Source organism: Trichosurus vulpecula, chromosome 2 (genome assembly GCF_011100635.1).
Source record: "Trichosurus vulpecula isolate mTriVul1 chromosome 2, mTriVul1.pri, whole genome shotgun sequence".
In the NCBI taxonomy this organism is placed as follows: domain Eukaryota; kingdom Metazoa; phylum Chordata; class Mammalia; order Diprotodontia; family Phalangeridae; genus Trichosurus; species Trichosurus vulpecula.
The window spans coordinates 411,832,587-411,859,165 of record NC_050574.1 but is presented as its reverse complement, the minus strand read 5'-3'; the positions used below and the strand labels follow the sequence as shown (position 1 = coordinate 411,859,165).

Genomic DNA, 26,579 nt, shown 5'->3' with positions numbered 1-26,579 from the left:
GTCATCTCTCTGTATAAAGTTCCTAAGTGGCAATGACTTTCTACTATTATGTTGCACCTACTGTTGTCTCACAGTGTAATAAATGTCTGTTGAATGAATGCAGAACTAAAGAGTGTGTGTATGCGTGTGCGTGTGTGTATGTGTGTGTGTGCTCTGCACATGCAAATAATAAAGTATGTGCATGTCTATTCCTCTTGGAAGAAGGCTCTTTAAGCCAATAACCAGATATCATTAGTATATTTTCCTTGTGCATCTTTAAAAAAAACAACAGGGCAGCTAGGTGGCGCAGTGAGTAGAGCACCGGTCCTGGAGTCAGGAGGACCTGAGTTCAAATCCGGCCTCAGACACTTGACACATGTACTAGCTGTGTGACCTTGGGCAAGTCACTTAACCCCAACTGCCCTGCCAAAAAGCAAAAAAAACCAAAAAACAAAACACCAAACCAAAAAAAAAGAAACAAGAAAAAACAAAGTGCCCTTATCCACAGCAGATTACGCTTGCTTTCACTGGGCAGATTAGTTTTCTTTCCCGATTTATGTAAGGGCTAAGTTGTTTGTTCAGATATAGTATTAACTCTATAGTGCTTTTAATTTACAAATAACTTAGGCTACGCCTATGTGAGGTACTTAAAAGTCATTATCACTAATAAACTGGGAGTGAACCCTATTAATAGGCTGCGCATGGAGGTAAATTCCAAATACTAATCTTTTTGATGATTAGAACCAAAAATTTTCCATAAAATATACCAGGGACATTCAAAACTGTTGGGCTGGAACTTCGAAACATTATCATAATTGACTACGCATATAAACCAATATTTAACTCAGATCAAGTCCCAGAGCTACATACAACATCAAAACATGCCGTTAAACATTCAGTAAATCTTCTAGAGGTTTTGTATCCTGAACTCCAAACCGCCTGTTTGCTGCTTTCTTTGGATTTTTATGAAAATGGATTCTTGATGAAATCTGGTTGTGAACAGCTATTGCTTCTGAATTAAATTCATATGATTTTTATCTCACCAACATTCAATTCTAAGGTTGGAAAACAAAGTTTCTCCTCCTTTCAAAAATTTCATCTGCCAGAATTAAATTCCACAGACAGTGCCATAGTAAAATTATATTTAACCATCTATTACAAAGAAGACAATTCCAGGATTCTGCTGGTGGCTTTAATTCCATTTGAATGTGTTTTTGGCTGGCAACGTGGTCTCTCATTCACTGAAACCTCCTTTGGTAATTAGGAACTCCTGTTGCCTAGAGTAACACCTGCTCCTGCAGGCAGAGCTCATCAGCTAGAGTTCTTCCCACTTATCACATCACTCAGCAGGCCCTTCATAGCTTTAACAGATGTCCCTGGCGATCTATGGATGAGGTATTTCTTTTAAAGGGCCTTTTCTTTAAAGGGCTTTCACCATTTCTGCCACTACCCTTCAGACACCATAGTTTGGTACCAATTTTGAGGCAAATAAATAATTTGACTGTCGTGGTTAGATCATCCACTCCCCTTTAACAGCGCTGCCCCCCCCCAACATCCCCCCACCTAGTTTAGGTATCCTACATAAAAATTCAATTTTTTGGAACAAGAGGAAAAAAAGGTTGTGGTTGAGTTGTTTTAGTCATGCCTGACTCTCTGTGACCCCATTTGGTTTTTTCTTGGCAAAGATACTGGAGTGGTTTGCCATTTCCTTCTCCAGCCCATTTTTCAAACGAGGAAACTGAGGCAAACAGAGTTAAATGACTTGCCCAGGGTCATACAGCTAGTGAGCATCTGAGGACAGATTTGAACTCATGAAGACAAGTACGTCCAGATTCCAAGCCCAGTGCTCTATCCACCTAGTTTCAGTCCGTTAAAGGGAGACAGTGTGCTGAGCTAACAAACAGGCCTGTGGTGCCTGATGAGCTCCTTAATGCAATAAACTTTTTATCTATTTTTGGACTGGAGCTGTGGTTTCATCGGCAAAGGACATTCCCAGAGAGGAAATTCCCTCTGGCAAAGCAGATCATACCTGCTCTGCAACCTATAGTTTGAAAGAGTTGGCTGAGGCATTGGCAGGTTAAGAGATGTGCCAGGGTCACACAGGTATTATGTGTCAAGAGGCAAGAATGGAACAAAGGTCTTCCTCATTGAAGTTACCTCACTATGCACTACTAAATAAACTTATTGAGACCTCAATAGGTGGGTCAGTGGACAGAGTGCTGGGCCTGGAGTCAGGAAGACCTGAGTTCCAATCTTGCCCGGATACTTACTGGCTATGTGACCCTGGGCAAGTCACTTAACATCTGTGTGCCTCAGTTGCCTCATCTGTAAAACAGGGGATAATAAAAATAGCGCCTACCTCCCAGGGTTTTTGTAAGGCTCAAATGAGATCATAATTGTAAAGCACTTAACCCAACGCCTGGAACATGGTAAGCACTATGTAAATGTCAGCTATAATGATCATGATAATTACCATTATTCTAATTTATCTTTAAATCATTTAATTTATGGAATATTGTAGAGCCATTCATTTGAACTCCACTAATTTTAGGATAATAATAGTTATTATTGTGGGGATAGATACAAAGATAAATACGACAATGTTGCAGCCCTTGGGGAGGTTATAGTTTTGTGAATTTTATTAAATTATTTTTTTACAATATCTTAATAATTAAACTACCTTTTAAAGAAAAAAAGCTGGGTAAAATTAATTATAAACTATGCTACAATCCTATAAAATAAAGGCTAAGTGCCTTTACCCACAATAAAGCCCTGTCAACATCCACCTTCTTTTTTACCCATTATTTGCATGTTCTAAATGTGTATACACACATGCACATATACATATATACAGACGGATATACAGATACACATACTGTCTATACACACACATAAATAGAACCCAAATATATAATGTAGTTAAATTATGAGTAATTATTTCAACATGTGTCAGATGAGGTATTTACACGTGTTGCTAATGAGAAAGATAAAACAAATGCAAACATTAAAGCTCTTCCTTTGCCCCAGTTTTCCCATTTTTGAGGGAACTAGAGGATGTACAGAGGAAAAAAAGTGATGAGAATAGAGTTGCAAGTAATTATCAAAAGGTTCCTAGATGAGTTGAGTTTTTAACCAGGACTTGAATGAAAAGATACAGACAGGTAAAAAGGCCTGGTACCAAGACTTTTGGAGAAAGAGATATTCTGAAGAAGTAACGAATGGGAAAAAAAAAGAGAATCACAAGAGGCTTTATATTAAATTCTTTTCTTTAGCATTTAAAAATATTTTGGGTAGAACACTGGAACCGGAGTTGAGGAAGACAGGCGTTAAAAGTCTGGCTCTGATACCAACCAGCAGTGTGAGCCTGGGTATGTCATTTAACCTTTGTCTGCCTCAGTTTCCTTATGTGTAAAACGGGCGTAATAATAGGACCCACCTCTCAGAGCTGTTGTGAGGATCTAATGAGATCATGGTTGGAAAGTGCTCTGCAGACCGTAAGGTGCTGTATAAATGCCAGCCGCCATTACTAGTATTACTGAAATGATTCTGCCACTTCCTAACAAAGCAGTTGTAGCTTATCATGAGTAACCCGGAATCTCATATTTAATTTATGGAATGTAATGGAACAATTAATTTGAACTCCACTCGTTTAGAATCCAGGATACTGGTGCCGAGATGGGATAAGGTTTGCCTTTGTTTCGCCTATGAAAGAAAGCTAAGACCCCATTTCTCAAAAATACCAACTGTTTACCCAAGAAAGTGTGTGAATGAATCCGTGTAATCCAACATTGCTACTTCTTAAAAAAAAAAACAGTCTTCCTGGTGACTGATTAATTAGTACCAGTACCATGGCAATATGGGGAACAACACTGTATTCGTCAATAAAAATATCCAATTTCAATAGCTGAGAAGCGCTAATGCGATCGAGGTTATATTCGGCATCAAGAAAATCTGAGTTCAAATCCTGTCACGGACACTAGCTATGTGACTGTGGCCAAGTTGGTTAAGCTCTAAGAGCCTCAGTTTACTCCTCTTGAAAAAGGGGATAATAATACCTGTGGTGAGGCTCAAAGATGATAATTTATGTATGATGCTTTGTAAACTTTAAGGCATAATATAAGTGTAAATTCTTGTTGTTAGGTCAAACTAGTAAGCTTTATTAAATACCTACTGTATGCCAGGTACTCCTAGATGTAGAAAGGCCAAAACAGTCCCTTAGCTCGAGGAGCTCACAATCGTAGCAGGGATACAACATTCAAGCAATTATGCACAAACAAGATGCATACAAAATAAACTGGGAATTATCTCGGGGGAATGCATTGGCAATAAGGGATGCTGGGAAAGGCAGAAAGTGAGATTTGAGGTGAAAGAATCAAGGGAAGCCAGGAGGTGGAGACTAGGAGGGAAAGATTCTAGGCGTGGGGGCAGCCATTGAAAATGCACAGATTTAGGGGCAGCTAGGTGGTGCAGCACTGGCCCTGGAGTCAGGAGGACCTGAGTTCAAACGAGGCCTCAGACACTTGACACATTTACTAGCTGTGTGACTTTGGGCAAGTCACTTAATCCCAATTGCCCTGCCTTCCCCCCTCCAAAAAGTGCATAGATTTGAGAGATGGACTGTATTGGGGATCACTGGGTCACACAGTATTTGGAGGGGAATGAGATATGAGAAGACTGGAAAGGTAAGAAGGGGCCAGGTTATGAAGGGCTTTGAGAGCAAAACAGAGGATTTTATATTTGATCTTAGAGATAACAGGGAAGCCCCGGAGTTTATTTAATAAGAAGGTGACAAAGCTAGACATGTGCTTTGGGGAAGGCACAGTATACAGAAAGAGGGGAGGAAGTAATATAATAGTTTCACTGTTCTCTGACCTGGTTAGAAGATTTCTGCAGTATTGTGTTCAGTTTGGGTTGACACATTTCAGGATAAATTTGGGGAGCATAGAAGAGAAGGGCAGTCAGGGCAGTGATGGGAATGAAGGCCATCCAATAAAAGAATCTGTTGACGGAACCAGGGATATTTAGCCTGGAAAAAGAAAATTTAGTTGGGGAAAGGGAAAATTTAGGAGAACATAACTGTCCTATTAAGTACCCTTCAGGTAAAGGGCTATAAAACAGAAGCAGTATTAGTCTTACTTCTGTTTGGCCCCAGAGAGCAAAATTAGGTTCAAAGGGTGGAAGCTACAGTAGCAGATTCTGAGAAAGTTTGAGGAAAAAATTTCTCACAATGACAACTATCTACAAGTTGAATGGACTGCCTTGGGAGATTGCTCTTCGTTGGAAGTCTTTGAGCAGAGGCTGGTACGTACCCTTTGGGGGTTGTGAAGAGAGTCCTCTTCAGATATGGTTTGGGATATATGAGGAATATATGAGATACTGTGAACCTTCCAACCACAGCTGACTTTCCTGAGTCCTGAGCATTCCTGAATCCATTAAAGATTAAAAAAAAATTCTCATTAACTATTTCTCCTCTTCTGCCTTCCACTTGGAATCCATTAGTTTGGTTAATTTATTTCTTTTTCACTCTTCAACCGGTTTCCTTTATACCATCAGCTTTTAGCATTTGAGTTCTGAGAGCTCAAAAGATGTTTTCCAGGTCTGCCAGTTCAAAAGTGACGGAGATCTTTGCTGTATTGATCAATCGTATATGCCACTGAGACAGGGGAGGAGCTTTCACAATCAGTGGTAGGAGGTTTATTTTTCTTCTTGATCCATGTTATTGAAGATGCCTTCGATTAAGGTTAATATGGAAAAGGATGATAGGAAAATTACAACCTGACTGATATCTCTTCCATCATTCAAAGTCGCAAACACAAAAGTACCTTAAAGAGATGGGTAAGTCAGGTCGACTGCCAGTCTAAAGTTTCTCTCTAGAAATAAGTATTGTCAAAGGAGCATTAAATAAGAAATAAAGAAGAAAATTAATTACCCATTAATAATAATAATAGCTACCATTTATATATCCCTCGCTATGCGCCAGATATTGCGCTAAGTGCTTTATGATGATTATCTCTTCTGACCCTCACAGCAACTCTGGGAAGTAACAGCAATTATAATTCCCATTTTACAGATTAGAAAACAGAGGTGAAGTGACTTGCCTGGAGGTCACACAGCTATTATGTGTTTGAGGTTAGGTCTGAACTCAGGTCTTCCTAACTCCAGGCCCAGTGCTCTATCCACTGTGCCACCTAGCTGTCCCATATATTATAATATTTGTTGCTTCTTACAGTTGTAGATAAAATACTACAGTTTAAAATTAGCCAGTAAAGTTTAACACTATTAACTTTTAAAAATCATCTATGTCTACACACACAAAAATATATATATATCCCACTTTGAGACTACGTCTCAAAGAAATTTTACTTTAGTTAAAACTAGTTTTGGAAGCACTAGCGAGTTTCTATAATAAGGAAAGGGATTCTCTGTAATTTGAACGTTTTAGGAGTCTCTTCATTTTAAAAAACTTATTAGCCAATTCATCACTCATTCCAAAAGACAAAGTGCTAAAAATCCAATATGAATCGCTATGCCTAATAATCCAAGAATGAGGAAGAAATATTACTTATAATGATTGTTGCTTTAACCAGATACTTAAAATATAATTAAGCAGGTGAAGTTTATTAAAATTTCATGTATTTTTAGCAAAAATAATTTTCCAAAAGCAAACAACATTGGAAACAGTTGCTTTAAAAAGGGGTGATAAACAACACGAAGGATGAAACACTGTAGCAGGAGGTAAGACTCGTGCTGCTTGACAAATCCTACGTATGAATCTTAAAAATGGCGCTTACCAGATTTCTTGAATATGAGTTTTCTTTTGTTTTATATGAAAGTTTGCAAAGCATTTTACAGATGCTGACGCATTAGAATCTCACAACGATCTAGTGACATAGGTATTATGATCTCCATTTTGGTTTTGTTCGGTCGCGTCCAGTTTTTTGTGACCCCTGTCCTCCCCTATCTCAAGTCTGTCCAAGTTCATGCTTGTTGTCTCCAAGACAGTAACAATCTATCTCATCCTCTGCCGTCCCCTTTTTCTTTTGCTTTCAATCTTCCTCAATATTAGGTGTTTTCCAGTGAGTCCCATCTTCTCATTATGTGGCCAAGGTATTTAAGCTTCAGGTTCAGTATTGACCTTCCAGTGAAAAGCCTGAATTCATTTCTTTAAGTATTGACTGGTATGATCTCCTTGCTGTCTGAAAGACCCTCAAGTCTTCTCCAACGCTACAATTCATAAATGTCAATTCTGCGGCACCCAGCTTTCCTTAGTTGTCATTTTACAGATTTTCAAATCTTAACACAATCAATAGTTTCTGTTTTCACTCTGGGCAAATCACTTAATGTCCTTACGCCTCCATTTCCTGAATGAGTGGATTGAACTAGATGGCCTCTGAGGTTTCTTCTAGCTCTAGACTTATGATCCTAAGTATAAGCAGTGGCATTTGAACTCTGGCCACACTTGATTCCAAAGCCAATATTCTTTCCATCACTCTGTTCTCCTGTTTCCTGACTGCCTCTTCAGAAAAGATGCCAGTCATGTTTCACTTGACTCTGGACTCTCTTGCCTTTGCCTTTTCCTTACTCCCTCTTCTCCCCTTCCAATTTTAGAACCACCAAGGAAGATGACTGAATCAACTCTGCCAATGTTACCAGATGGGATATTTCAATCAATTCTCTCAAGATCCCCACTCATCATCCTTGACACTTGTAGGACTGCTCCCTAACACCATTCCCTTTGAACTGTAGTCTTCCCGATTATAATGCTAGATTCTAGAGGGCTTTCTTGTATTTGTATTCTCAGCACTTAACACAGACCTTGGTGCACAGTAAGAACTTAACAGACTTTTTTTTTATTCATTCAACTCATTCATTTACCATGATCATTTCCACCTTCCCAGTACTCTCTTATAAGCTTTACCTCTGACATAACTCAAGAAGAATTTCATTTCTGGCTGACCTACTTGACAGTCCAAGTATCTGATTATTTCAGAATGTTATAGATGCAACTAAGTCAATTAAGTGATTTGCCAAAATCCACAAGATAAGACCTCTCATTCAGTTTTACTTGTTATTCCTTCTGTAAGACCAAAGAGGAATCTAAGTAGGAGGGGCTTATTCCAGGATAAAGTTTTAGTAAAAAAGCTAAGAGCCAAGAGATCTGGGTTCTGTTCTGCATGACTATGAGCTTGGCACCAGGTATTCAACAAGTTACCTTACATGTTTTTCCATTCCCTTACTTAGAGAGAGATATCTGCCCCTCTACCCTCCTAGTATAAATCTTCCATCAATTTCACAAAATCTGCAAAGATCAAATGAACATAAGGAATACATAGGGAAATGTGGAATGACTAAGAGACCACTCCTAAGATGGTCACCTTTTTGAGGGAGGCAATCAGGGTTAAGTGACTTGCCCAGGGTCACACAGCTAATATGTATCAGAGGTTGGATTTGAACCAAGAAGATAAGCCTGACTCCAGGCCCATTACTCTATCCACTGAACCACCTTGCTGCCCGCCAGAGGACCTAGATTCAAATCTCCAGGCCTCAGTTTTCCCAAATGCCAAATGAAGGGGTTGGATTACACAGAAGATCTCTGAAGTCTCTTTGAGTTCTATATCTGTGATCCAGTGGTACCTTATTCCTCATTCCTGGTATTAAATCTGTTTATTTTAAGACTGTCAGTATGGGACCTAGGCATTTTGGAGGATGTGTTCTTCAGAATTACCGTTGAAATCCAGGGTTGTAGGAAAAGAGCTCTTCAAATTACATCAGAATTGAAGAGAGTTTGGGTGATTCTTCTAAGAAATTAACCAAAATTAGATTTTTTTATTACCTTTTTTTTTAAAAAAACTATTCAAACTTTATTATATTCATGCATTCTCTATCACGACAAAGATCTTCCTTTTTTCTATATATAATGAAATACTATGAGGTATTTATTTTCAAACTCCTACAATCTATTGAAAAAAATAGAACATCTTTTTTTTTAAGTATCTGTCCAATCAATAGACTAAAACGGTTCCAATAGTAAAAAATGTTCTCTTTGTAAGTTTGTTCAACTTAATTGTTCTAATCTAGGTTATCTGAAAGGCTGTGAAACACTTTACTGATTTTTAGGGCGTTATTTGAACAGAAAAAAATCATCCAAATACAATTACCTCCCATGAGCATATATATCACTGTCCAAAAACAGATAGGACCTATGGACTTAATTGGTACCAGATATCCTCACATAACCAACAAATAGGAATTGAAGGCATGGATTTTAGAAGACCAGAAAGTAAGGGTTTTGTTAGAAAAATAATACTGCTCTTCCATCCTGTCCTTCCCTTCCCTAACTATACTAAGGAGTTGGAAAACATTACTTTGTGCTAGATATGACTACTCGCCTCTCAATGCACTACTTAGTAGCTGGGGACCATAAACCAAACTCAGTTCACAGATCAATGGATGATATAGACATAAGAAAAACTTACAAGTTTGGAGCCAGTACAAAGACAGTAAGCTTCTCTATCAGGAGAAGTAACAAATTTTTTTGGAATTTCCATTGTCCCAGGTGTTTGAAGAGCATGTTGCTGATCACACAAAGGGCACAAACTGTATTCAAAAATGCTGTTGTTAAGAATCTAATTTTGATAACATTGAAATCACGTTAAGGAAAATCTACAGCACATGAAACGTAGATAATTTAAGTAAGAAGAAGGAAGCAATTTTCCTTTGCTAAAATAAAAGAGTCCCCAGAAATCAAATGGGGATGGAATGGGTGTAAAACTAAATAAAATTGTTTACTGATTTTTAAATAAACTTATGATTCCTATAGATAGCACTATAAATCTGACTCTATCTGGAAAAGTAATATACAACTTGGCATTGTCCTTTCTAACTCTAAAATAGTGCTCTGATACTTTTAGGTCAATCCTGAGGGCAAAAAAAGATAAATCTTTTGAAAATAAAGTGTGTACACAAAGGACAAAGCATTAAAGACATTAAGGTCCTCTACTGCCATGACCTGTGGGATTATTTGAAATGAGCAAATTAGAATTCGTATTCTGTTACATATAGAAAAAAAATTAGTTTGGAGGAGTACCATTACCTACTCATCTATTTTCTTGCCTTTTCTTAACCATTAATCATTTCAGCCTATTATAACAGTAAGAGTGAAAATCTATCACGGCACCTTTTCACTTAAGCCATTAATGACTAAAGCTATATTTGAAGGCAGAGGAATTGAGTTCAAATCCTGACTCTTCCAATTAATACATGTATAAACTTGTGACAGCAGCTCTCTCTGGGCCTCAAGTTTCATCTATAAAATAAATGGATTGCACTTGACCCAGTATCTCTTTACTCTAAACCAATGGTTTTATGATGCAATAAAAGGTGGATTTCAGGTCAGGAAGATCTGAGTTCAAATCCAGCCTCGGATGCTTACTAGCTGTGGGACCCTGCATATGTCACTTCATCTATGTTTGCCTCAGTTTCTTCATACATATAATACTACCTACTTCCCACAGTTGTTGTGAAGATCAAATAAGATAATATTTATAAAGTGCTACAGAAATGTTAGCTACTATTATAATCACTGTTTTCTTTGACCCACTGATGGATAACAAAAAAAAGGAAATTTCGGAGGATTGGGTTTTGGATAAGTGAGGATGAATACTGTTTTAACCAGGGTAAATCTGATGATCTAGGACACCCAGTGTGAAATGTACAATCATTAGCTGGTGATACGGGATGGGAGCTCGGCAGAGAGATGGGCCAGATATAAAAACCTGTGAGTCATCTGCACAGAAGTGATAATTAAACTCATGGGAGTCAATGAAGTCACCAATAGATAAAGTAAAGAGAGAAGAGGGCACAGAACAAAGCCCACAACTAGGTCATGATATGGATGACAATCCAGCAAAGAAGACTGAAGAGTGGTCAGACAAGCAGGAGAGATTAGTGTCACAAAAACTCAGAAGAGAGGTTGTCTCTCTGGGGTCAGCACCGTTGAATGAAGATGGGATTAAGGCAGATGAGCTTTGAAACTATTAGATTTGCCCATTAAGTGATTGTTGAGAAGTTAAGCGAGAGCATTTTCAGTCTGAAGACGGCGGGTAGAAGACTGACGAATGAGAGGAGAGGGAGGAGGAGCAACAAAGGTAAATAAGCTTCTCCTCGGAGTATGGCTGAGCAAGGGAAGAGATGTTTAGGGCGACAGCTCTGGATTAGAACCTAAGTCACATATGGCTCATCCCTTAAACAAGCAGTTCTGAGAGTAAAGAGAAACAGGGAAATTAAGACAGATAGATTCTCTCTACTCTGTTCCTCGTCCCAGATGGGCTCTAAGGGAAAAGACAAAGGCTGAAGAAAGAGATGCTACTTGACTATGCAAAAAGGAGAAGAGCTGTCAATTATGGTGGAAAGGGACTGATTTAAGAACAGTCTTTATGAATGGTAAAGGAAGGGGCAGCTAGGTGGCACAGTGAGCACAGCACTGCCCCTGGAGTCAGGAGGACCTGTGTTCAAATCCGACCTCAGACGCTTAACATGTACTAGCTGTGTGACCTTGGGCAAGTTATTTATCCCCAACTGCCCTGCCCCCCCCCCCCCCCAAAATGGTATTGGAATAAGAGTTCAAATCCACACTCAGATACTTACTAGCTGTAGCACCTTGGACATGTCACTTAATCTATCTCTGTCTCAGTTTCTTTATATGTAAAATGAGAATAATACCAGCACTTACCTCTCAGAGTTATTGTGAAGATCAAGTAAGATAGTATTTGGGAGGGATTTGGTCTCCATGCCTCATGTGTCTCCTACTATGTGCTTGCCACATAGTAGGTACTTAATAAATATTTGTTGACTAATTGCGTATGTCAACCTCACACTTGCTGGATTCCTTTTTCTTATGTAATTTCATTTTTTCTTTATATTTGCCTGACTTCAGTTGAGTAAAACGTTTTATTGACTCTATCTCATGTTGAGCGATTAATCTGGTCAAGCTGAGGTGCTTCTCCTATATCTAAGAAGGATCAAGTAGAAGTTGGTGGCAGCCTTTCATTTGAGAAACCCCTGATAACTGAAGGATAAGTTAACTGGCCAGCCTCAGTGAAAGGATTATATCGCAAAGTGTGTAAGTTAAAGAAAACAGACCTACAGCCTGTGGCATGATTCTTTTGTAAAGGTACAAGACTATTTTCATTTTTATTATCACTGGTGAGGAAATGATCAGTAGTCCAACTAAAGTATGCACTCTCTCCAATAGCCAGTTAAAAGAAAAAAAAGATAAAATCTCTTTCTCTCCTAGGTCTTGTAGACTGGGATTACTTCCCCCTTCTCTCTCTGCCCCCAATTTAATATGCAATCCTTGTAGGGGGAAGAGAGCAATAGCAAGAGCTAGAGAACGAGAGCGAGAGAGACAGACAGACAGACAGACAGAGTGCACCAGAGAGAGCGAGAGCGAGAGTGAGAGAGAGAGACAGAGAGGTAGGGAGGTTTTCTGGACTGGAAGTAAGAAAACATTGATTTGTAATCCCAATTCTACACTTACTGGTTTGGTGACCTTTGTTGTGGTTAATAATGAGTAAAATTAATAAAATTTCTTTGTTGTTGTTCAGTTTTCTTTTTTTTTAAATATATTTTTATTATTTAATATTTTAGTTTTCAACATTGATTTTCACAAGATTTTGAGTTATAAATTTTCCCCATTTCAACGCCTCCCCCATTCCAAGATGGCATATATTCTGATTGCCCCTTTCCCCAGTCTGCCCTCCCTTCTGTCACCCCCACCCCATTCCCTTTCCCCTTACTTTCTTGTAGGGCAAGATAGATTTCTATACCTCATTGCCTGTACATCTTATTTCCCAGTTGCATGTAAAAACAACTTTTTTTTGAGTATTTGTTTTTAGAACTTTGAGTTCCAAACTCTCTCCCCTCTTCCCTCTCCACCCACCCTCCTTGAGAAAGCAAGCAATTCAACATAGGCCACACATGTATCATTATGCAAAACACTTCCATAATAGGCATGTTGTGAAAGACTAACTATATTTCCCTCCATCCTATCCTGTCCCCCTTTATTCAATTTTCTCCCTTGATCCTGTCCCCCCCAATCTGTCCTCCCATCAATCATCCCCCCTCTCTTATTCCCTTCTCCCCTACTTTCCTGCAGGGTAAGATACCCAATTGAGTGTGTATGTTATTCCCTCCTTAAATCAAATCTGATGAGAGCAAAATTCACTCATTCCCTTTCACCTGTCCCCTTCTTCCCTTCCAAGAGAACTGCTTTTCTTGCCACTTTTATGTGAGATAATTTACCCCATTCTATCACTTCTTTTCTCCCTCTCCCAATATATTCCCCTTTCACCCCTTAATTTTCTTATTATTATTTTTTTAGATATCATCCCTTCATATTCAACTCACCCTGTGCCCTCTGTCTATATATATGTATATTCCCTTCAACTACCCTAATACTGAGAAAGGTCTCATGAAATACACACATCATCTTTCCATGTAGGAATGTAAACAAACAGTTCAACTTTAGTAAGTCCCTTGTGATTTCTCTTTCTTGTTTACCTTTTCATGCTTCTCTTGATTCTTGTATTTGAAAGTCACATTTTCTATTCAGCTCTGGTCTTTTCATTGAGAAAGTTTTAAAGTCTTCTATTTTATTGAAAATCCATATTTTGCCCTTTAGTATTACACTCAGTTTTGCTGGGTAGGTGATTCTTGGTTTTGATGTTAGCTCCTTTGACTTCCAGAACATCATATTCCAAGCCCTTCGATCCCTTAATGTAGAAGCTGCTAGATCTTGTATTATTCTGATTATTCCACAATACTCAAATTGTTTCTTTCTGGCTGCTTGCAGTATTTTCTCCTTGATCTGGGAACTCTGGAATTTGGGGACAATATTCCTAGGAGTTTTCTGTTTGGGATTTTTCTCAAGAGGCGATTGGTGGATTCTTTCAATTTCTATTTTACCCTCTGGTTCTAGAATATCAGGGCAATTTTCCTTGATAATTTCTTGAAAGATGATGTCTAGGCCCTGTTTTTGATCATGGCTTTCAGGTAGTCCAATAATTTTTAAATTATTTCTTCTGGAGCTATTCTCCAGGTCAGTGGTTTTTCCAACGAGATATTTCACATTGTCTTCCATTTTTTTCATTCTTTTGATTCTGTTTTATAATTTCTTGATTTCTCATGAAGTCACTAGCTTCTACTTGCTCCATTTTGAGTTTTAACGTAGTACTTTCTTCAGTGGTCTTTTGGACCTCCTTTTCCATTTGGCTAATTCTGCCTTTTAAGGCATTCTTCTATTCATTGGCTTTTTGGACCTCTTTTACCATTTGGGTTAGTCTATTTTTTAAGGTGTTATTTTCTTCAGTATTTTTTTGGGTCTCCTTTAGAAAGTCATTGACTTGTTTTTCATGGTTTTATTGCATCACTCTGATTTCCCTTCCCAATTTTTCCCCTGCTTCTCTTACTTGCTTTTCCAAATCCTTTTTGAGCTCTTCCATGGCCTGAGACCAATTCATATTTTTCTTGGAGGCTTTTGATGTAGGCTCTTTGACTCTGTTGGCTTCTTCTGGCTGCATGTTTTGATCTTCTTTGTCACCAAAAAAAGATTCTATAGTCTGAGTCGGAGTCCTTTTATGCTGCCTGCTGATGTTTCCAGCCAACTACTTGACCCTTGAGCTTTTTGTCAGGGAATGACTGCCTTTAGAGTAGAGAGTACTTTGTCCCAAGCTTTAGGGGCCTTGTACTGCTGTTTTTAGACCTGCTTCTACTTCACAATCATCACAAGCTTGGCCACAGCAGCACCCCTCCTCCCCCAAGAACCGCCAACCAGGACCACGACCCAGATCCTAGCAGGGCAAAGCAAGAGAACCCTGCCTCTGTGCCAGCAAAGCAATCCCTGCACTCCCGCTCTGATCTGCTGCTTGATTCCTCCCACCGTGTGGGCCTGGTGCCAGAAGCAGTCGCCACTGGAGCTCTGCAAGCCGCCGCAGGAGCTTCCTGCTGCTGCTGGGCCACTTCCGCTGCCCCTGGGGCTGGGACTGGACTGTGCACTTTTCTCACCCAGATCCAGCAGTTTTCCCACTGACCTGCTCCGTGGTCTTTGGCGTTTGAGAAGTCTGGCAATTGATACAGCTCAACATGGTCCTAAGGCCTGCTCCGCAGGACTCCTGATCTGGTAGATCCTGGCATGGCCCATGTTGGGCTGAGCTCCGCTTTCCGCATGGTGCGATAGACCCTTCCCAGCGACCATCCAGGCGTCATGGGCTGGAGACTTCTTTCCCTCTGTTATTTCATGGGTTCTATAGCTCTAGAATTTGTTCAGAGCCATTTTTTACAGGTGTTTGGAGGGATTTGGGGGAGCACTTAAGCGTGCCCCTGTTTTACAGCTGTCAGCTTAGGTCTGCCCACCCCCCCCCCGATTTTTCAATTAAGTCCAATTCTTTGTAACCCTATTCAGGGTTTTCTTGGTAAAGACACTAGAGTGGTTTGTCATTTCCTTCTCCAGCTCATTTTACAGATGAGGAAACTGAGGCAAACAGAGTTCAGTGTTTTGTCCAGGGTCACATAGCTACACATATCTGAGGCTAGATTTGAACTTGAGTCCTCTTGACTTCAGGCCCTATCCTCCATCCAATGCTCCACTTAGCTGCCCCCAGTATATTTCTTTTTTAAATAGAATTTTTTACAATCTGGCTTAAGACAGTTCCATAACTGCCTTCTCCTAATACTTCTTCTGTTCCTTCCCTCTCCGCCCAAATTTTCTACTAGTTCCACCCCTCCCCCCCAATCTCCAGGCTCCTCCTAACTTCCCATGTCCCTATATCCCTCCCCCCTGGTAACTTCCAGCTGTATTCTAGCTTCTCACTGCCTTTTCCCTGACTCCTCCCCAGAGGCTGTTGTGCAATGAACAGTTTGCTGCCTGGTATTCTGTTTCATGAAGTTTTTCCAACATGAGACTTGGAGACTGTAAAGCTTAATAATAAATGATCCGCCCTGATCTTCATTTGGCTGTTGGCAGCAAGTGTAGCAAATAGCTAATAAGAAAGGTTTGTAGTAAGTATTTTGTAGCAAGTCTCTGGCTTGTAACCCTGAAAGCCCTATGTAACTGTAAGTTACTATTTATACAGCTTTAGGAGAGAGCCTGTCGCTAATTTTTCAGATACCAGCTACATGTTGGGAAATCTTGTTTTAAAACCAACTGTTAAAAGGAAAACATCACTAAGAGACCACAAAATATGCTGCCTAAAAATAGTCTCCAAGAAGAGGCAGATCTATTTAAATTTTTCCTTTGGTTATTTCATCATTCAATATTTCAAAGACATTTTTTCACATAAATTAATCACAATGATTAAAAGGTTATAATAAATTGGATGGCTTCATTTAGTTACTTGGCCTCTCTGAAATATTTATTCAAAGTACTCAGAAATCCTTGCACTATCATCTCTATAATAATAATGACAACGGCCTGCATTTATATAGTACTTTAAGGTTTCCAAAGTATTTTATGTATATGAGCTCATTTGACACCCTCAACAACTCCGGGAGATAGGGGCTATTATTATCCCCATTTTACATTAGATTGTAAGCTCTTGTAGGACAGGGACTCTCTTTTGCCTCTTTTTTGTATCCCCAGTGCTTAGCAAAGTGCACGGCACATAGCAGGTGCTTCGCAAATTTTCACTGAATTGAACTGAGGAAACTGAAGCAGATGGGTTAAGTGACTTGTAGCTATTAAGTGTCTGAAGTGAAATCTGAACTCGGGTCTTCCTGACTCCAGGTCCAACACTCTACAATCCACCACCTGGCTAATTTTTTACTTCCTGATATATTTCAAAAAAGACAAATTAAGGTACCACCGATTTTGAAACATGTTGTGAGGCGTATTGTGAAGAGCTCATCGGTTTAGACAACAGCTGACTTGCTCTAGCTTGGACAACTAATGATTAACTATTGCTATTAATTACAAACCTAAGTTCAAGTCTTATTACCTTGAACACACACTGGTTTTGTGACTCTGGGAAATTCACTGATCATCTCAATTCTTGGGGTAACTCAGACTTAAGTTTCATAGAAGGTGCTGACCTGCACTCAACTCTATGAATAAATTACAGTTCTAGACCATATCCCTTGCTAAGTATCTCTAACACAGAAAGGCTCCCAGAAATGTTTGCCAGCCTTTATCAATATGACTGAATTCAGAGGATCAGAAGCTGGTTGGGAAGGAAATAAGCAAGTTTATAGCACCTATTACGTGCGAGGCACTTTATAAATATTATTATTTGATCCTCACCACAACCTTGGGAAGTGGGTGCTATTATCTTCATTTTACAAAGGTTAAGTGACTTTCCTAGGGTCTCACAGTTAGTGTCAGAGCCCATATTTGAACACAGGTCTTCCTGACTCCTAACACCACATTCCATCTACTGTACCATTTAACAGCCTCATAAGGAAGATGGTATAAACCCTTTTGTCTTAAAGAGGAGAAAACTGAGGCTTAGAGAAAGAAAAAAAAAGGCCTGTCCAAAGTCACACGAGTATTAAGTAGAAGACCTGGGACTGGAATCCACTTTTAAAATTTGAAATCTAATGCTCCCTCCATTTTACCAAAATGCCTGCTCAAAGAGATGATAAGTTGTTATACTGGTGGGAATCTATTAAGTAGCATAAAGGGAGATTTCACCCCTACCAAAAAACCCCATTAATGAAATCTCTAATTTTAGATCAATGGAAAAATGCTAGGCCTACACTCAAGAAGACCCGAGTCCAAATCCGGCCTCTGACACTGTGTGCCCCTGGGCAAGTTACTTAACCTGGCTGCCTCAGCTTCCATAACTGTAAGATGAAGATAATAATACCATCTATTTGCCAGGGTTGTTATGAGGATCCAATGAGACCAAGGACTATAAGGTGCTTAGCACAGTGACTAGCATATAGTAGGCACTGCAGCTAATTAGTATTGTTTTTATAATTATCATTCCCACTTCTTAAATTCAAGACATGGCTTTTTTTTGTTGTGAGCTAATTCCTTTCTGTCATGCATTACTTCTTTTCTTTCCTGGGTCTTATGGACCAGGTTTTATGGCTGCTTTCCCAGTGCCTGGCACACAGTAAGTACTTAATAAATAAATACTACTGATTGACTGATTATCCATATAATGCTGAATCCAGGATTGTGGAAAATGACCTCCAGGATCTCTAACAGAATAAGAATGTGGGAAGTTTTTTTTGCTTATGTGCAGAATGAATCTAAGAGACTGTATACAGTTGTTGACAAAACAGATTGGCTTTGGTGTTGGAGTACCCAGGTTCCGGTCCAGATAGATGCCTACTTACGTGTGCAACCTTAGGCAAGTCACATAACTTCCACGACCCTCTGTTTTCCCATCTGTAAAGTGAGGTGGAGGTTGGACAAGCTGGCCTCCCACCTCTTTTCTAGCTCTAAATATATGGCATGATTTATACTATAACTTCTGTTGATTTGACCCATTTTGATTCTTTAGCATAACCAAAAGCCAAGCATACAGAAATTAAAAGGTCCCTCCCCGCCAAATACTAAATAAACACAGCCAGGAGTAAGCTACCATTTATGTCAGTGGTGTTGCTGTACTCGTATACATATGTGTGTTTTAAGATTCATAATTAAAGTAAATCACTCTGCAACTTAACTTTTCCATAGTTCATAGAATCTGGAAATATTTAAAATGTATAATGAAATACTAACTGTAGAAGCTACAACTACTCTATGGTTCCAGCTTCACTGTAAGTTATAAGGCGCATAGGACTCCCACGTTCTTTTTTCTAAATCCTGCGGCTCCAGTAACATCTGCCAGGCCTACAGTGAATAACCACAACTCGGTGCTGTGTCTTGACCACATCCCCTACCTCAGCCCCAGGTGGCCGCTAACTGAAAAGTTGTTTGGGAAATTCAAAGAGGCAGGAATAAGGCAACGATGTCCTACCTCTTCTCCAGTTTTTCCTATTGACACAAATGATGTGGATGGATCCATGCCCACCCCTACAAGTACCTGATGCATGCACATGGCTGCGAAGCATCCCCTTAGTAGGTAGGCGAGTTAGAGAGAAGAGTGCATGAATAATTCTCTTCCAGACCTGCTGGACTAGTTTAGAGCATAGACCTTTGTACCTTCTTAGAATGGACTTTGAAGAAAAGGGGAGAATGAGTTTGTGTTGTTCTTTGAATAAATCCACTTGATTTCCCTGAAAATTTCCCCCTCCCCCATTTTTTGGATGTTTAACAGCTTCCCTACTGGAGAATTAGCTCTGTAAGGACTCACTCTGTAGAGAAGAAAATCTAGCTCTCTTGGCTGGTAAGAAAATGATAACTTTTTTTCTCCTGATACATACCAATAAAATAAAATAAAATACAAATACAAATCAGCCAAGAATGCATATTACAGGAAGGATAAAGTACGAAAAATGAAAAAATGTTTATGAAAAAGAGTGGGTACAGTTTGTCCCAGTAAATGGATTAAAAAGTTCTAACAGGTATAAACCATAATAACATAGGTTTGATTTTTATCCCTGAAGACTTAAGTCATTTTTCATCTAAGACTATCAGCTTCTTAAGCCCCTAAATGATAATACAGATCAAATCTCCTTGCAATGCACTCCATAGGGCCTTCAAATTATATTATTATTATGGAACTTATCCAAAATGGATACACTGCTAGGTATATTTCCATTTCCAGTATGGAGTTTTTCAGCAGTGAATTATATCGCGGTAAAGGCAATAAACATAAACATCTCACTGTTCTTTCCAGTTTTAACACTCAGAAAAAGAAACTCTTTTGGAGGGGTGAAATAGTCGCAGAGAAGTTTACGTGGGTCTTCTTTAGAGGTGGCTAGGTTACTTAAGTTGGGGATAACTTAAAAGAAACTGGGGGGGGCAACTGGCAGGACAGGAGAATTACAAAGACATAGGTTTTTATTTCCATGTACAATACAAAAACTTGCCATTAATTACATAAAGTGACTATTCACGGGCAAGAGAAAGCAATAATGTACTATTGAGAATGTCCTAACTACATCAAACAAAGTATTCTTTCTATGGATCATGGAAGTACTTTTTTTTTTCATTCAGAGCCATTCTTTTGTCATGTGATTTGCTAGCACCTGCATATTTTTTTCTATCTTTATGTATAGATTTTAACTCTTGGCACAAGACAATTTACCCAAATGTGAATGTAGATGCAGATAATAATATCAGCTACTGACATCTGAGATTGTAGAAGGAAATTCTGTGTCACCACTCTGTTGTGGTTTACTTTGAAATGAGAGCCTAATTTTAGGTAGTGTAATTTTAATGGGCACTGTCATTAGATTTCACCTACAATTTGTGGCATTTAATTCAGCCTGAAAGAGTATTTAAGTTACCGGTTATTCCCCTGTGAGATTGGATTATATTGTATACGATATTAACATACTCCCCAATCATTAGTATATGGAAACTTAGTTTCAAGGGTCTGAGAGTAAGAAATTAAGTGCCAATTCTGATGATAATCTCAAATACTCACTTACTTGGATAACTTTCATGAGATAGGCAATCATACACGATAGTTCTCTTAATGACCATTTAAAACATTGTACAAGACACTATAAATTCTTTAGGTATTCTGCATCTTCTATTTTTTTTTTTTTTACAAAAATAAACCCCTTCAATATTTCAAGTACAACTAGATCTCAATAACCACAGAATGAAGTGACAGAAGAAATCACAGAAATCCCTATTATCTGAAAACATATTTAAACCAATCGTTTTAACTTATTCCTCTCACTGCCTTTCTGATTAGGATGGCTAACAAGTAGCAAAATTGACTGCCTGCCATACCGACAAAAACTGAAGGATAAAAAAAATGTTGCTTGTTTCAAGGAAATGGTTCTAGGAAGTAAGATGAGATAATTAACCAGTTTATGGAATTTATATATCTCAGCCAAGAACCTATATACTAACATACTCTCCTGACACGGACACAACAAATTTTGTTGAATGAAAAATCCTGCACACATTTCTTTCTATTTAGTAATCAATCTGTCTTTAAAAGATGTTATCCGTCTGGAAGATACTTATATATTCTTATACATACTTTTATTTACCTGCGTAAATATTAAATATTCTTAATAAATTATGACATATTTTTCAAAATAAGTTGGTAACTTCTTTTGGATTTTATAAATGTTGTGTTAATCTTAGCAAAGAATGGTGGCTGCTGGTTGATTCCCTGGCAGTAGCTAGGCTACAGTTCTGATCCTAAATGCCATCCTAAAAGCAAGGGGGTTACTTCTTGGGCAAGAGGCAAAAAGATTGCTATCGGTTTAATGAAACGTTAGTTGGTAGGGACAGAGTGGAGGAGGAGCTGTAAAATGATAGGGCAGCAGCCTGTTCAGAGTGGTTATCTTAGCTCCTGCAGGTAGCAGGATGTTGGGGTTATAGATATGTCCATATCAGAAGGTATTGGATGTCCCAGGATCGGGTGTCTGAAGCATTTGGAGAGGTCGGGTTGGGAAGAGCAAAGGGGGAAAAGGTCAGGTATGAGCAGGAAGCATGGGGGGAATCTCATATCCTTAGATGGAAAGGAGCAATGGGACAAGGATATTTAAGTCGCATGAATCTACAAAAGAAAGTAATTAGACATACTACTTTAAGAAAGAAGTTAAAGGATTTTTTGGGGGGGGGAGTGTTGTGTGCTTTTGGGGGAACAACTTGTACTAGATAACCAAGTCTCATCATTGCAGACAAACGTTGGAATGTAATAAATTGTTCCATGAATTACTATAACGACTATTATGCTAATTATAAGGCAAAATATGTTACTGTGCTCACCACGCCCACAGGCAATTTGTCTATGACTTTGAACATGAAATTTAAAGGAACTGGCCTGGGGAAAAGTATCAGTTATTCCTTAGGGGAAAATTAGACATCAGAGTATAGCATAGGTGGAATTTACCCACTATCTTTCTCACTGGTCTAGAAATAGCTTAAGAAGAAGTAAAAATATTGAGTAAACAAAATAAAAATAATTAAAATGATATTTACAGAAATACCATATAAATAATATAAAAATATAATATAAATACTTTATATAAATGTAATAAATTATATGAATGCAATATTAAAATATAATATAGATAATATAAATTAATAAACATAATATAAATATATATAAATATAAATGTTGAGTAAAAATTTTTAAAGTGATGAATGTTGGTTGTCATTTTAAGCATTTTAGAGGGAAAACAACTAGGTTTTTATAAATTCAGGTTGGAAATTTAAAAGTCAAAAGGCAGTAAGAATTAAGTATGAATTTATAATAATTTAATAAAGTATTCCTGAAGTACCAGATCATGCTCTAATTTTGTAAGTCAGAAAAAATTTTACTAAAATTTTTTTTTATCAGTCTGTGTGATTTTGTTCTTAAGAAAATCAGTGATGGGCAGCATGTATTGGTAGATACAAGACAGGCATTGGGGTAGACTGAGCCAGGTTCAAGTCTTATCTTTGACATACATTGGCTCTGAGAGTCAGTATCCTAAGCAATTGTCTAAGACTCTAAAGGTCACAGAATAGTTGCCTATCTCCATTCATAAAAAGCTTCTTCATCAGAATGCCTTACGCCAGTGAAATCACAAGTCCAACTAAAAAGAAAAATCAGTACCATTCACCTAATTAAAAAATACATAGATTTCCAGTATAGAATTATGTTTGTTAGTAAGGAAAAATGCCCACAACACACATTTTTTTGGTTAAATTTAAATGCTGGTTGTTTTAAGTAACGATGATTATTATTTTAAAATAGTATAATGAAAATATTTCCTAAATACCTCTCATAATTGTAACAGCCAAGCTCAGTTCAAGAGACAAGACGCTAAAGGTACTCTGGAGTCACTGGGTTTAGGTTCAAATCCCACTTCTGATTCTAAATGTCTGTGGTGTCAGGCAAATCGCTCAACCTCCCTGGGCCTCAATGGTCCCTTCCAGGCCTAGATCACTCAGTCAAGAGGCAGAGAATTACGGGGTGAAATGTTGTACACACCATCTTGGTATCCTTTGGCTTTACTTATCTTTAAAAAAAATTTCTTAAAAGACAGTTCGAGGAAGAGAGAATATATACTGGAAGCAACTGGTATAAAAAGAAAAAAATTATCAATTAACCCTCTTCTTCCCCCCCCCCCCCCCAGCCAATCTATGTTTACATGCAAGAAATGGAGAATTTTCCCTTCCTACTCCTATCCAAAGAATCTGCTACAATTAATTTTGGAATATCAAATAACAAAATTAACATCAGTTTCTGATTTAACTACAACAGCAACGTGAAGGCGCTTTCAAAGTGAATTGTACTTTTAGACTCAAGAATTCCTACCTTTTGAAAACCTAAATGACCTTCTTCCCTGACTTTGTGAAGAATATGTATTAAGAGCACAGTACATAAGAAAAGTGTACACACTGCAGACAAAATTAAACTACTGTGGTTCAGCAAATCTACCCAGTATTTTTCAGGATTGGTTCACAATCATAAATTCTGCTAAAACCAAGGTGAGAGGAACAGAGAACAAGAGCCCATGTAATATTAAATTCTACCCCAGCTTTCTGCCTCATTTCTTTTCAGCTTTCCCAGACTTCATTTAGGCTCTACATATCTTGACACAAATTTATTTTTGTGTTTACAACTAGAATGGGACCTGTTATTTCTTTCAGTACATTGGAAATATTTAATTTTCCACTGGGGAATAATACTTAGATACCTCAATAAATTCTGCCAAACGTAATCTAAAACTTTTACAGAAATGTTTTAAGTTTGTTTATAAATCATTGTGGACCTAGTTTAAAATGTATAGCAATTCAGAATGTGGATGATTAGCCAAAATTAAAGTCATGCATGCAACATTAATTTATCTGGAACTTTTAACATTAATGACAATTCACGACATTAATGTGATGTATCTATACTGGGGGCAGCTCGGTAGCACGGTGGACAGAGCACAGAGCCTGGAGTCTGAAAGACTTATCTTCCTGAATTCAAATCTGGCCTCAGACGCTTACCAGCTGTGTGACCCTGGGCAAGTCACTTCACCCCGATTGTCTCGGTTTCCTCATCAGTAAAATGAACTGGAGAAGGAAATGGCAAACCACTCTAGTATCTTTGCCAGAAAAACCCTAAATGGGGTCATGAAGAGTCAGACATGACTGAAAAACAAGTGAACAACAGCAACAAATCCACAGTGAAGTGAGATCTTATTATGGGGCCACTAAAAATATCACTGACTTTTTCAGCATCAGAAACCCAAACAAACCACCTCAAGAACGAGTCTGCGAAGACCCAATAGAGAGTAATCATCATAATAACTAGCATTGATATAATCGCAGTTTGAAAAACATTCTACAATATTATCTCATTTTATTTTCACAACAGCCTTATTAAGGGGTAGGTGCTACTATTATTCTCAGGAGGAAATGGAGGCAGAGTTAGTTAAGCGCCTTGCCCAAAGTCATATAGACATTGAGGATGGATTTGAACTCAGGTCTTCCTAACATCAAGTACAGCATCCTCCATAGCAAAATGCTGTATGTACGCATTGTTTTGGTGACATTTGGTTGTTTCATCTTTTTGGCTTCCACTGAGAGGCTTAGCTACCGCCTCTCAACTTACAACTGAGAATTGATTCTATGACTCATAATGAGTTAATATAACTCTACCAGATTCAGCAACCCTCATGGGAGAAAATTATTTGGGGATCTTAAGAGTTAAGACAACAGTTCTGTTATAATAAATTATCTTTCAAATTAATGTCAAATAAAAAAGGATCAAGATGGTAGAGACTGTGTTGATTACCTTTATGGTGACTTCATGTGTGGACCGTTTTATAAGTGAGCCTTCAAGGATCCAACAGTATGAACAGCACACTGTCTGCTTGGAGGAGAGGTGCCTGGCGATACATGAAAAATTGGGGGGAAAACGTCAAAAACAATTTCTGAGTTAACATGTCCTTGATATTTTAAGGCACTCTCCTCTTGCGCACCCCCACCCCCACCAGTCACCATTTTCTCTTTATTCTTCATATTAGCTAGACTTGAGTTTCAATCCTATATTGGATTGGTTCATTCCTTCTTTCTGGTTTTTTGTTTGTTTTTTAAATTTCAACCCAATCATTTTTTAAAGAATGGACTGTTTGGTTGCAATTGCTTTTTTGAAGACAGAAGACATGAACTTTTTTTAAGTAATGGAAGGGGAAAAATGCAGAGTCTACATATGGGAGAAGATATCCCTCATAACTGGATGACCGATTTTATATATCCGATGTCAACGATTGTTAATGTTGATAAAGACAGTCTTAAAAAAAGTATGGTTTGACACTTCTGCCCCATGTTTTTTATCACTGAAGAATGAAAAAGGGGTGAAATCCGAACAAAGCCCATTTGGTAACCTCTTTGTTCCATACGTGGGAGATGAATAAGCATTTATTAGGCAACACACACTTTGTGAAGCACTTTGCAAATATGATCTCATTTGATCTTTAAGCCCAGTAACCATTCATTACATCATTTGAAATATCATGTAATGTGTAATACTCAATATTTAAAAAATAAACTAAGGTTAAACATAAGCTGGTGAGAGTTCACGATTAAACTAAATTGCCTGGGACAACCGACTTAAAAGTATAACTGCATGTTTCGTATTGTTTATAATTAAACTGTTCAGACCTCAGAGAGAAAAAGATCTCTTGTCCGCTATGTTACGGAATATTTGTCGTACCTGAAGGCCAATATTGGACAAGAATGATAGTACATGAGTATATAAGTATATATTCATATACGTGCGTGTGTGTGTGTGTGTGTGTGTGTGTGTGTGTGTGTGTGTGTGTGTGTGTGTAGGTATTTCCTTAATCACCTGCCCTTTTGGCCCCCAATGGATGATAGGATGGAGTGAATGAACTCCAAGAAAATCTAGTATAACTTCTTCATTTTAGAGAGGATGAAAGAATTTCTATGCAGTCTCACTGTTGCTCACTATAAACTTAATTTAATAACGTTTTTAGATCTTTAAACTTTTCAAAGGCATGATTATTCAGGTTCACACCGGTTATAAAGAAAGACACGGCTGTTAATCACATGTAATCATATTTTACTTCTATGTTCAGAAAACACTACATTGGTTTTTATCATTTGTTTGCTGTCCCCTTTAAAGTACCAATCAGCACTTTCTGACTTCATTTTATAGTTTTCCCAGTAAAATTCCCATTGGCTATTTCAATGGGTTTAAAATCACTCCTCTCACCTGCAAATTTACAGGAATTTATATAGCCTACTCTTTCCTAAAGTATCTCCAAAGTATCGATCCCAGCACAAAGACACCTTTCCTAAATCTTGAGTCCTGCCTCACTGCAATTACTAATACAATTGCATTTATAGACTTAATTATACAACCGAAGCTTTATATTGACATTTTTTCTTAATTGTGTCTTTTTTTAGGACCTTAAGAACCCTTTCCTACAATATACATAGTAAGTTAGTTATCCAGCCTTTTGTTTGAGAACCTCAAATGAGAAGACATCCTTCATTTCCTGAGGCAGTCAACTGTGTT

General features: G+C 38.2%; 1 protein-coding gene across 3 annotated transcripts in view; it reads right to left on the bottom strand.

Annotated features, from left to right (window-relative positions):
* TBL1X (transducin beta like 1 X-linked) overlaps positions 1 to 26,579 on the bottom strand; it is a 377,352-nt gene that overhangs the window by 111,585 nt on the left and 239,188 nt on the right. For all 3 annotated transcript variants that reach the window (XM_036744222.1, XM_036744224.1, XM_036744223.1), the window contains exon 4: positions 24,831 to 24,924. The gene's annotated coding sequence lies outside the window, so the exon portion shown is untranslated. The remainder of the gene's footprint in view (positions 1 to 24,830; positions 24,925 to 26,579) is intronic.